The sequence below is a fragment of the Protopterus annectens genome, chromosome 9.part0 (assembly GCF_019279795.1).
Source record: "Protopterus annectens isolate FY-2018-M chromosome 9.part0, PAN1.0, whole genome shotgun sequence".
In the NCBI taxonomy this organism is placed as follows: domain Eukaryota; kingdom Metazoa; phylum Chordata; order Ceratodontiformes; family Protopteridae; genus Protopterus; species Protopterus annectens.
In genome coordinates this window covers 1,532,786,839-1,532,798,838 of record NC_056743.1, presented here as the reverse complement: position 1 = coordinate 1,532,798,838, position 12,000 = coordinate 1,532,786,839, and the positions used below count along the sequence as shown (strand labels likewise).

At 42.5% G+C, this 12,000-nt stretch overlaps 1 protein-coding gene across 2 annotated transcripts in view; it reads right to left on the bottom strand.

The window, feature by feature from the left end:
- DHX16 (DEAH-box helicase 16) overlaps positions 1-12,000 on the bottom strand; it is a 983,432-nt gene that overhangs the window by 492,009 nt on the left and 479,423 nt on the right. The gene's annotated exons all lie outside the window — the stretch shown is intronic.

The following is a 12,000-nucleotide window of genomic DNA, read 5'->3' as shown; positions in this document are numbered from 1 at the left end:
TTTAACAGTTTGCATAGATTTAGCTTTTTCCTCCATCTTTTTAAGTACTACTTCTGCTTTGTTGCCAAACAGGCGGTCTTGATTTAAGGAAGCATCCAACAATTTAGCCTTAACATGATCTGGCAAAGATTACTCCTTATGCCAAGCATGCCTTCTAACTACAGACCCAGTGACAGCTGCCTGCAAGATGCCTCTAATGAATAAAAACCACATTGCAAAGTATGTTTTCAACTTGTTCAGCAGAATGCATTAAAGCCTGTATATCTTTATTTTCGGCACAATCAGGAATCAACATAATTTTCTGTTCAAGCAATCCAATAATATGCTGCTGATACTTTAACATATGAAACTGGCAGTTTAAGGCCATATTGGCCAAGGTTGCAGAAGTGTGTACCTTCTTACCCCATCTATCCAGTGCCCTGGAATCTTTATCAGAGGGGATAGGATTTTTGGGAGTAGTGGCCTTAATGCCCTTGGATCCCCGTGAAATGGTCTCAGGATCCAAAGTAGGATTTTTAAAAAGGAACTTGTGAGAGTCATAGACCCTGTAATACCTATCAGGTTTTCTGGAAGCAGGAGGTAAAGAGTCAGGGGACAGGCTAGATTCCGAGAAGGCATCATCAACGTCTAGTACAGGAGGTATAGCTAAAGGCCTGTTTTGGGGCAGGAGTAAGAAATCTCTAAGCCTATTTCTGGAGTCAGAGTAATCCTGGCTTTCCCAGCGAAAATGCTCCCCAAGAGTATGCACAGTTTCACCAAATGAGAAATCCTCTGGAGGGGAAGCAGAGGGAAAGGGAGTCCTCTGCATCAGAATCCTCATAGGTAGACAAGGGTAAATCCTGGTCATCAGTGGAAACAGAAATTTAAAAGTCCTGATCAGAAGAATCAGATGGAAAATCATTCCTAGGTCTCTTAGATGGGGAAGGGTGGCTTCCCCTGATTAGAGTAATAAGGTCTTCAGCTATTCTTATCATTTATTTTTTAGGCATGGGGCCTGACCATGCGGTCTGGGCATCAGTTTTCTAGGCATGGATCAAGTTTTAGGCCTTGAAGAAGAAGATGGCGGTTTAATATGCAAGTCAGTAGGCCTGAATACACCCTCAGAAGCTGGTGCCTGCACAGCGGCTCCAGACCCACCCAAGGTAGACATCCGCAGGTTCCACAGTCGGAGAAGCATCTCGCGGCATACCAGACTCCGAATGGGTCTCAGTAAAGGCCTGCGGATCTGAAGTAGTGGGTATCAGGGGCTGCAAAAGCGCCTCACTGAGTACCGGCAAACTGGTGACTAGCTTAGGAGAAGCGCCGTCGGCAGCTTTGGACCTATGCACTCTGTCTCTGGCTTTATCTTTGCGTTTTTTTGGAATGTCAGTAGTCAGGTGGCTTACTGAAGCCATTTCTGGATAAATTAACTGAGTACCAGTGTAAATGAACTGACGACGAAAAGTTCGAGGTTTGAATAAGGCACAAAACCGACAGCGAGGTACGTCGTGATCTGGGCCTAAGCAAGGAATGCAGTACAAATGAAACTCTTTATGAGGTATTTGCTTTCCACAAGAAATACAATTGTTAACTTTTACTGACATCGGTTTAGAGCAAGAAAAAGGTTCCCCAACGGGGTACTTAGCTTAGTTGAAGACTTCGGTTCTGAAACTCGAAAATGAAAATTTCACGAGTCGGCCAACTGGCACTTGCGAACTGCTTCTGCTTCGGGCACCGCACGGCAAGAAACACTGATGTAATGGCGTCGGCTGCATGCTTTATACCCCTGACTACCTGACGTCATGGAAGATGAGACAGCAACCGACGCAGGACCAAGACTTTGATAATCAGGCCGACTGAGGGCTACTGCAAGCAGATAACCCAAATGTGATGACTGCAACAGTGAAAAGTACAGTTTTGTACCTACCATAAATGTAGATGTTCGAGTGGTTATACTGCTGCAGTCATCACACTTGGGTTATCCTGTCGTCAGGTGGTCCCGCAGTCAGCCGAATCCCAAAGTCCTGGTCCGGCGTCAGTTGTCGTCGCCTCGTCCCTAACGTCAGTGCGACAGGGGTATAAAAGAGATAGCTGACGCCATTTTCTTCAGCTTTTCTTGCCCCAGATGTCAGGTGCAACTAACTAGGAAGGCAATACAATAGCTATGCAACAATATCTTAGTAGATAAGCAATAGTACTAGCTGTTAGCAAATACACCATATAGACAAGCTTCCAACTGATTGATGTACATGGAGTTGTAACTAACACCCTGGTATGCAGAGGGGATGGAGGGAGGGTAACCTGGACTGCAGCAGTATAACCACTCGAACATCTACATTTATGTTAGGTACAAAACTGTACTATGTTCATCGTGCTATACTGCTGCAGTCATCACACTTGGGTAGAATCCCAAAGCTATGGAAGGGTGGCTGGTACTAAACTGGGTTAGATGATGCTAGGATGCCCTGCAGAACTGCAGTGGCAAAACCAGCTCTGGTTTTTGAGTATAATGGAAGGTGGTAGTGCTTGGTAAAGGTGTGCACTGAACTCCAAGTAGCTGCCTCCAGAATGTCTTTGGTTGGAACCCCTCTGAAAAAGGCTGCTGAGGATGCAGTAGCCCTGGTAGAATGGGATCTAATACTGACAGGCACTGCCTTCCCATGGTGCAAGTAGCAAAAGCGGATGCAATGTGCTATCCATTTGGAGATGGTCTGTTTTGAAATGGCCTTTCCTTGTGAACCTGCAGCATATGATACAAAGAGTTGGTCAGTTTTTCTGAAGATCTTTGTCTTATCTAAATAGTAATGTAGCTGTCTGTGAATGTCCAAAGAGTGAAGGAGCCTTTCTCCTTTATTCTGTGGGTTAGGATAAAAGGTGGGTAAATGAATGGTCTGATTCAAAGCCACACTGGATACTACCTTGGGCATGAAGGAAGGGTTAGTTCATAAAGAAACTCTGTCCTGATGGAAAATGATAAAAGGTTCCACTGCCATAAGTGCCTGTAGTTCTGAGACCCTGCGTGCTGAGGTAATAGCCAGTAACAAGGCTGTTTTCCAAGACAAGTATTGTAGTTCTGCTGAGAAGGCTGGTTCGAAAGGAGGCAGTGTTAACTTTTCTAAAATGAAGTTGAGGTCCCAAGTAGGTGCTGGTGGTTTTCTGGGGGGTCTTATATTCTTAGCCCCTCTGAGAAACTGCCTAAGTAAAGGGTGTGAGAAAATTGGAGGATCCGTATTATATTGAGCTGAAATGGCTAAAGCATGGATCTTAATGGAGGAGAAGGAAAGGCCTTTGTGTAGCATCTCAGTTAGGTATTGCAGTATGTGAGGAATGTTTGGCATCCAGGGATTTTGACCTTTAGCCTGGTGCCATGCACAAAATCTTTTCCATTTGTCTGAGTAAGTCTTCCTGGTGCTGGGCCTCCTGGCCTCCAAAATGACATTCAGGACGTCCTTTGAGAGAAGTGTTGATTGATAATTTAAGGAATTCTCCATGCAGCTAAATTTAAAGTTCTGAGCTGGCTGTGACGGGTTTGAAAGTTTTTCTGAGTCAACAGTAGTGGGAACTGAGGCAAGATCCATGGAGGTCTGTGAGTTAAGTCCTTTAGTAATGGGTACCAGTGCTGGTGTGGCCAGTCCGGAGCGATGAGGATCATTTGTGGTCTCTCTGATCTGACCTTCAATAATACCTTGGTCAATAGAGGTAGTGGAGGGAAGGCATAGGCTGTCAGTGTTGTCCAACTGAAAGATAGAGCGTCCACTTTCCAGGCTAGGAAGTGATAAGTCCTTGTGCAGAATTTTTGTAATTGGCAATTGTTGGGGGGAGGCAAATAGATCAATGTTTGGACATCCCCATCTTTGAGTTATCATTGAAAATACTTGTGGGTGTAGTCTCCACTCGTGAGGGTCTGCCATATTTCTGCTTAATTCGTCTGCCAATATGTTTTCCTTTCCTGGCAGGAATTGTGCTTGTAGTTGTACTTGGTACGTCAATGCTGTGTTCCATAAGGTCATAGCCTGTCTGCATAAAGGGGAGGAGTGTGTTCCTCCCCGTTTGTTTATGTACCACATAACTGTGGTGTTGTCTGTCCTTATTAGAAGTTGTCCTGGATGCAAGAGGTCCTTGAAGGCTGTCAGTGCATTTTGCACAGCTAGCATCTCCTTTTGGTTGATGTGAAGAGGCATTTGTTTTGCAGACCTTTTGCCCTGTATGCACTGTCCTGCCATGTGTGCTCCCCAGGCGTAGTCTGAAGAATCTGTTGTCATGGCTTGGTTTGCTGGAGGTAAGACGAAAGGAAGACCCTTGTTTATTTGACATGCTTGAGCCCACCATAGGAACTCTTTTTGAAGGCAGGGAATGATAGGTATACTTGTTTCGAGGCTGTGCCTATGTTGAGACCATACACTTTTCAGGTACCATAGTAATTTTGTCATATGCAGCTTTGCATATGGGATTAGTTGAATGCATGATGCCATGAACCCCAATGCCTGCAGGATTTTCCTTGCAGTGAGCTGGGTAAAAGTTGCTATCCTTTTGAAGTATTGAGTCAATTGTTTTTGTCTGGCGTGAGGTAAGCCATCTGGGCCGTTGTATTTAAGCTGGCACCCAGGAATATTATCTGTTGCGAAGGTATTAGTTTTGACTTCTTTTTGTTTACAGTGTACCCTAGGCAACTGAGCAGCTGTGTTACAAAAGCCAGATGCTGTAATAGAATGTCCTTGCTGTCCGCTTGGATCAGGCAGTCGTCCAGATATGGATAAATTTGTATTCCTCGTTGTCTGCAATATGCAATTACTGATGCCAGGCATTTCGTAAATACTCTGGGCGCAGTACATAAGCCAAAGGGCAATGCAGAGAATTGATAATGCGTTGCACCTGCCAAAAATCTGAGGTATCTTCTGCAATCTTGTCTGATAGGGACATGCAGGTATGCCTCTGAGGTCCAACGTTACCAGCCAAGACTCCTTGCCCAGCATGGGAAGGAGCTGCTGTAGTGTGAGCATTTTGAATTTGGGTACCTCCAGGTATGTGTTCAGAATTGAGAGGTCTAAGATGGGTCTCCAGGCTTTGTCCTTTCTTGGGACTAGAAACAGTCTTGAGTAAAAACCTTGACCTTGCTCCTTTGTAGGTACCTTTTGGATTGCTTTCATATCCATGAGAGCTGAAATTTGCGTTTGAGCCTCTGCCCATTGGTTTGGAGGCAGATTTGGCATGCCTCTCATCCGTGGTAAAGTGTGGAAATGAAATCTGTAGCCTCAGGTAATAATGTCCAGAATCCATTTGTCCTTTGTTATGATGCGCCAATTTTGTGGAAATAGAGCCAGTTTTCCTCCCAAAGCTGCTGCCAGGGCAATTTTGCTTGGCAGGTGAAGAGGGAAGTCATTGTGTTCGTTTCCTGAAGGGTTGAGATCTTTTGTCTCCACCTCTGAGTTGTTATATGCCATTGTCTAGGCCTGAAAGAACCTTGTGGCTGGCCTCTGCCCCTTGGGCGCCTGTACCTACCTCTTTGGGGTCTGTCTGATGCAGGAAAGGACCTGTTTTTTGATGGCCAGTTTCTGAAAGGACCTGTTTTTTGATGGCCAGTTTCTGCTGAAACGAGGAGGTTGTACCTGTAAAAAATCTTTAACTGTTTGCATAGATTTTGCCTTTTCTTCCATTTTCTTTAAAACTTCCTCTGCTTTGACACCAAATAACACATCTTTCTGCAGTGGAGCATCCAATAACTTTGCTTTGACATGTTCTGGTAAGGCTTGTTCTTTAAGCCAAGCATGCCTACGTATTACAGACCCTGTGACAGCTGCTCTACATGAGGCTTCCAATGAATCAAAGCCACACTGTAAGATATGCTTTCCCACCTGTTCTGCTGCATGCAGCAAATCCTGCATCTCTTTAAAATCAAGTTGATCTGTCTGAGGGATCAGTTTCTGCTTTAACAGTGAAATCAAATACTGTTGGTATTTTAGCATGTGGAATTGGCAGTTTAATGCCCTCATGGCCAAAGTGGCAGACGTATACACTTTCTTTTCCCATCTTTCTAATGCTCTGGAATCTCTTTCAGAAGGAAGTGGATTCTTAGCAGTAGAGGCCTTAACCCCTTTGGGACCCTGGGAAATGGTCTCGGGGTCTGCGGTAGGGCTTTTGTATAGAAACTCATGAGCATCAGGAACTCGGTAGTATATGTTTGGTTTAGCTGGTGCTGGAGGTAAAGAATCTGGGTTTAAACTGGATTTAGAGAAAACATCATCCAAAATGTCTAAAACTGGAGGAATTTCCAGGGGTCTATGCTGTGGAAGAAGAAGAAACTCACAGAATCTTTTCTTGGTGTCAGAGTAATCTTGGCCTTCCCAGTGGAAGTGTTCCCTCATGGTGTGTAAAGTTTCCCCAAAAGAGTAGTCTTCAGGGGGGGGGGAGAGAGACAGAGGGAATGGACTCTTCAGCATCTGAGTCTTCATAAGGAGGGAAGGAGTAATCCTGGTAGTCAAAGTTGCCTGAGGAAATGGATGCTTGGTCAGAGGAAGGATAATCTTCCTCCAGTCTAGGCCTTTTGTCAGGTGGGGGTTGGGATCCCTTGATAAGGGTAATTAAATCCTCAGCCATCTTAAGCATCTATTTTTAGGCATAGGGGCCTGTGGAGGGGTGTGTGGCCCCAGTTTTCTAACTTTCAAGGGGGCTCTGAGTTTGGCATAAGGCTTGGCAGAGATAGTTGTCGGTTTGAAAACACCTTCAGAGACCGAAGGCCTATACAAAAATTCCAGATCCCTGTTGGGGCTGGCGTCCGAGGAGTGAGATGGAACCGGTTCCTGAGGCCCAACTGCTTCAGTTTGGGAGGCCGTCAGAATTTCTGAATTTGCGGTAGTCAGGGGCTGCAAAGGCACCTCGCTGAAAACCGGAGAACCGGCGTCAGGCCTTGCTGAGGCCTCGGTATCTGGTCTTGGCCTTGGCTGCCAGTCCTTATCTTTGCGTTTTTTTAATCATTGCTGATGTCGGTTGCTCTGACGGCATGCTATACTTAAATTTTATGTCAAAATAATGCTGGGCGAATTCTGCCCAACGCTTAACTGTACGTTTGTTGAACCTAGCACAAAACCGACAACCAGAGACGTCGTGGTCTGGGCCTAGGCAAGGAATACAATAAGAATGAAAATCCTTATGAGGTATTTGCTTCCCACAAGAAATACAATTATTAACTTTGTCTGACATCGGTCTGAGGCAAGAAAAGTTTCCCCAACGGGGTACTTAGCTTTAGAGAAGACTTCGAGCTGAAACTCGATTCGAAAATTTCAGGAGCTGGCCGACCGGCACTTGCGAACTGCTTCTGCTTTGGGCACCGCGCGGCAAGAAAGACTGAAGAAAATGGCGTTGGCTGTCTCTTTTATACCCCTGTCACACTGACGTCAGGGAAGAGGCGACGACAACTGACGCCGGACCAGGACTTTGGGATTCGGCAGACTGTGGAACCGCCTGACAACAGGATAACTCAAGTGTGATGACTGCAGCAGTATAGCACGATGAACATCATGAAGAACATCCTTGTAGTCACTGCTTTTGGCCAAAACTCAAAATCTACTGATGTCATTGTCCCCCTTTACTCAGTCCTCATTAGGTCAATCATTTAATATAATGCCGTCTTTGGCATGCATCTGTCCAGACACATGGAAATGGAACACCCACAGAGATACCTTACTACAAGGATACAATGCCTAAGCAACATGTCCTATATGGGCCAACTCAAAACCCTTTCACTATACTCCGTATCCTGCATACTGCTAACAGATGACCTGTTTATGGTATCCTCTAACCCATTACTGATGGATTTACTGCACATCAGAAAGTCCCATGGCATCAGAAATACTTGGTCTAGGGATCCAAACCTCTTTGCATCATCGACAGAATGGAGGGGCAGGTATATTTTGCCAAGGATACCACTGCTGTGGAACAGACTCCCCATCCACAAAGAATGTTCATCCCTGTCCATTTTCAAGAGCAACTTAGATCTATGGATGGGAAACAGAAAATTTATCACAGGACCCCTGTGCTACTAAAGGACAGAGACAGCTTCTAAAGGTTTTATCTCATGAATGGGTCCCCTCAAATTATCTATGGCATGATCTCAGTCATTTTCACAAGAGGTAACATATAATTATCTACCATGAGATGAATAAGGAAAATCTGTAATCAAATGGGATAGGTTATTTTGAGCACAGAAAGTGAAACTGGCCAGGCTTAAAAATGTCCCTTCAGTGCAGCTAGCCTAATACTTCTCTACGAACCTATAAAAGAACAGAGAACCACTACAGGCTGGGCAAAAAAGGGGGTCACCAAAATAACTCCTGTAGAGTCCCTTCTGACTCTGCTAAAATTATGCTTTATGATTTCCTGGATTCGGACTCTAGAAGAATCCTGTTTATAACAAGAAAAGGATGGAATGACACAGAAATATCCCTGGCCATAGGACTGAAAGGACTGTATATATTCCAGGACTGAGTACAAGGAAAGCTGGACCAAATTTCTTTGATTATCTGGAGTGACTGGGGCAAACAAATAACTTAATGATTTCCCTGCAGATGGCTTAACTGTTGGAAGATCTCCCCCCAATGTAACAGAGATGATGAGGGACTATCCTGGCCCTCCTATGCTTGATTGTAATAAAGTTGTGTTCTAACTAAAAGTTAATAGTTGAAATGAACTGAAAAAGCTAAAAAGTTAGCTTCCCAGGTGATGTAGTTAGTATGCAAAGGAGGTAGAAATCCCCTCGATAGCTAATAACAACAAGACTGTGCTGATGTCTCAAGATTTGTAGTATAAGGAATGGAAATTAAGACAGCTTGGGTATTTTAAAATATTTAAAGAACAATTATCGCTGATATTTTTTGTGCTTAAATATGGCTTGATAGTTCCAAAGGCCTTGTACCTTCATCTTTTTATATATATACACACACACACACACATATATCTGTATCTATAGCTATATAAATACACACACACACACACAGATATATATATATATATATATATATATATATATATATAAATAAATAAATATATATGGGTCTACTTTGATTCACTGAAAACTCATTTCACTGAATTTCAATTCACCCTTAAAAAAAAAAATCGCTGAAAGCTCTAATCACTAAAAACTCATTTCACTGAATGTAAGCACTGTTGGACAAATAAAAGGTATATGCCCTTTTCCCCAGTGTAGTGCGATCCTGGAGTTAGTATATATAGTTGGGGGGTGTGGGGGGCACATCCCCCCACATTGGGGGGGGTGAGGAGGGGTGCAGAACCCCCCCACCTACTTAGCTTTTATATTTAAGAATGTTATTTCACTGAAAACTAACAATATAACCCCCCCAATTACATATACTAACTCCAGGTTTGCACTACAGTGGGGAAAAGGGCATATACATTTTATATGCTCAGCAGTTGTTACATTCAGTGAAATGAGTTTTCAGTGATTTGAATTTTCAGCGATTTGGTGTGTGTTTTCATCGATTTGGTGTGTGTGCGCTTTGAAATTCAGTGAAATGAGTCTTCAGTGAATCAAAATAGACCAATATATATATACATATACATACATATATATATATATACATATACACACACACACACACACATATACACACACACACACATGATCAAGTAGCAAACAAACAGCTGCTACATTGATCTCACGAACGCAGACACACTTGCATTGACACTTTTCTGCACAAGCTCTGAGGTTAATCCTTAGAATACGCAAACTTTAAAAAAAAAAAAAAAAAAAAAGTGTTTCTGCAGGACAGAAAGTCCCCTCCACCCCCTGATAATTATATATACTAACTCCAAGTTCGTACAATCTCCAGGGAAAGGACATAGTCCTAAATCACAGAGAGTGTCTGCTCTAAAATAACTATCACACATCTGCGCAGTCAGCAAAAGTGTGTCACTACTAGGGAAACCATATATACAGCGTGAGAGAATTTTATATATACAGATATATTTGCGCGCGTGCACACACACACACACACACACACACACACACACACACACACACACACACACACACACACACACACACATTTACATTGCTGCATTGGAGTTACAGACAGACTATGGCCTGAAAGAAGCAAATGAAGGACATAGTATGAAAGGCTACCAAATCACTCTCAAGAGTTAACTCCTTTGAGAGAAAAAGCACCATCCAAAAAAAAAAAAAAAAAAACAAGAGGAAGGACTTTGTTTATGCTTCTCTGAACCCAATGGAGATAAATCCAGAAAGACATTTCTATATATTTAGTAGCAAACTTATATGAAGTGAAATTCTTGAGACAACAGAAAACATGTTACAGGCTTTACTGAACATTGTTAAGTATTATAAGTACTTAGTTAAAATCTTTTTCCTGTTAAATATGGGGAAAAGGAATTAACTCAAAAGGCAGCAAGAAAAGGCCTGAGGAAATAGAAAGGATAATCCTGATGTATGAAGTGGAGACCTTTGTGAAAGGAAAGGGAATCCTATATCCAGTAAAAACCTAAAGTAGGACTGTCACACATTAGTTGCTCTCAGAGAAGAAAATGAAATACGGGAAGTAGATTAAGATGCCAGGGAGGGAGGGAGCGAAGACCACAACATGAAAAGTTCATTATTTCCTATTAGGAAGAGTTCTCCCTTTTGGACCACCCTATCAAAAATGACAACGAGAAAGGGAAAGTATGCAGCTCCCTAAAATTAACTGCATTCTTATAACAAGACTTGCTAAAGACCACCAGTAATGAAGTAGCCTGAAATCCTCTTACTCAGGGGAGAATTCAGTATCTCAGCTTTATCACAGACTGGAAATAGTGAAAACCTTCCAAACAAATCTGGTCATTGTTGACATAGTGACAGATAAAGCAGAAATAGTAACACCAGAGCTTTTAGTTTTTAATTGTACACGCTCAGGGCATGAGTGCAACCATGTCGACATTCTGATTTCTCATTTTAACTTGTCAACATTAGCAATAGCTGCATCATTAGGGAGTGTCGACAATTTTAAGGACTCCCATATATTTTTAAATATCTTGTGCCTCACAGAAGGAGAAAACAAGTGCTGTGTTATCTGTTCTTGCCCTACCTGCTTCAGGAGACCAAAAAGTAGGTTATGGAATCCCAAGAAATTGGTGTTATGTCATGACATAAAACTGAAGCTTGAGATAAAAGTTCATGTGACAGCCACCAGAAACACTAGCTTTAATCTCTAGCAACCAGTTTTGAAAGACAAAAACCATTATATGAAAAAAAACTGACTTTTAACCAGAACAATCATTTGAAAAGTGGTTAGAAGTAATAACAATAAAGTTATGAGGAAGATTTGACAACCCTCCAAACCAAAAATGTTAACTCCTAACCTTAAAGTTTTCCATAAAAGCAGACTTCTTTCCCACAGGAAGTGACCCCCTCTACAGTGAATTAATTAACAAAAAATCAAGATGGACTTTTTTTGCCAATACCACACAGAGAAATGGCAAGGTAAAATACACAAGAGTAAATTTGCTGAAAGGTAACCTTCCTAACTAGAAGCTTTATGTATTAAAATTAAGTTTTAAGAAAAAATACAAATTTTTCCTCAGAAGAAAAAATACTTGTGAAGTTTTTTCCCTACATATAAAGCCAATACTGGCTTTTTTGTAGAAATGTCATTATTGTTTTAAACAATCATGACTACGAAACAATGTTTTGATGAAAAAAAACTTACAGATATAGTCACTGGCTATTAGTGGACTGTATAAAAAAAAAAAAAAAAAACCCTTTTCTCACAAAAGCAGTTAATTAGTAATGGATTCCCCACAGGGAGAGGAATCCTAAACACAAACAGTTACCATTTGTTTGTTTGTGTCTTTCGGCTTTTCCCGGTTAGGGGTCGCCACAGCGGAAACTCCGGTCCGCTAATGACTGGTAGTGGATTTTTACGTACCGGGTTACCAGCCCTGACGCACAACCTTCATCGAAGGCACACCCCATTCACGTATGCCTCAACACAGAAGACGCTCTAGCTGAGAATC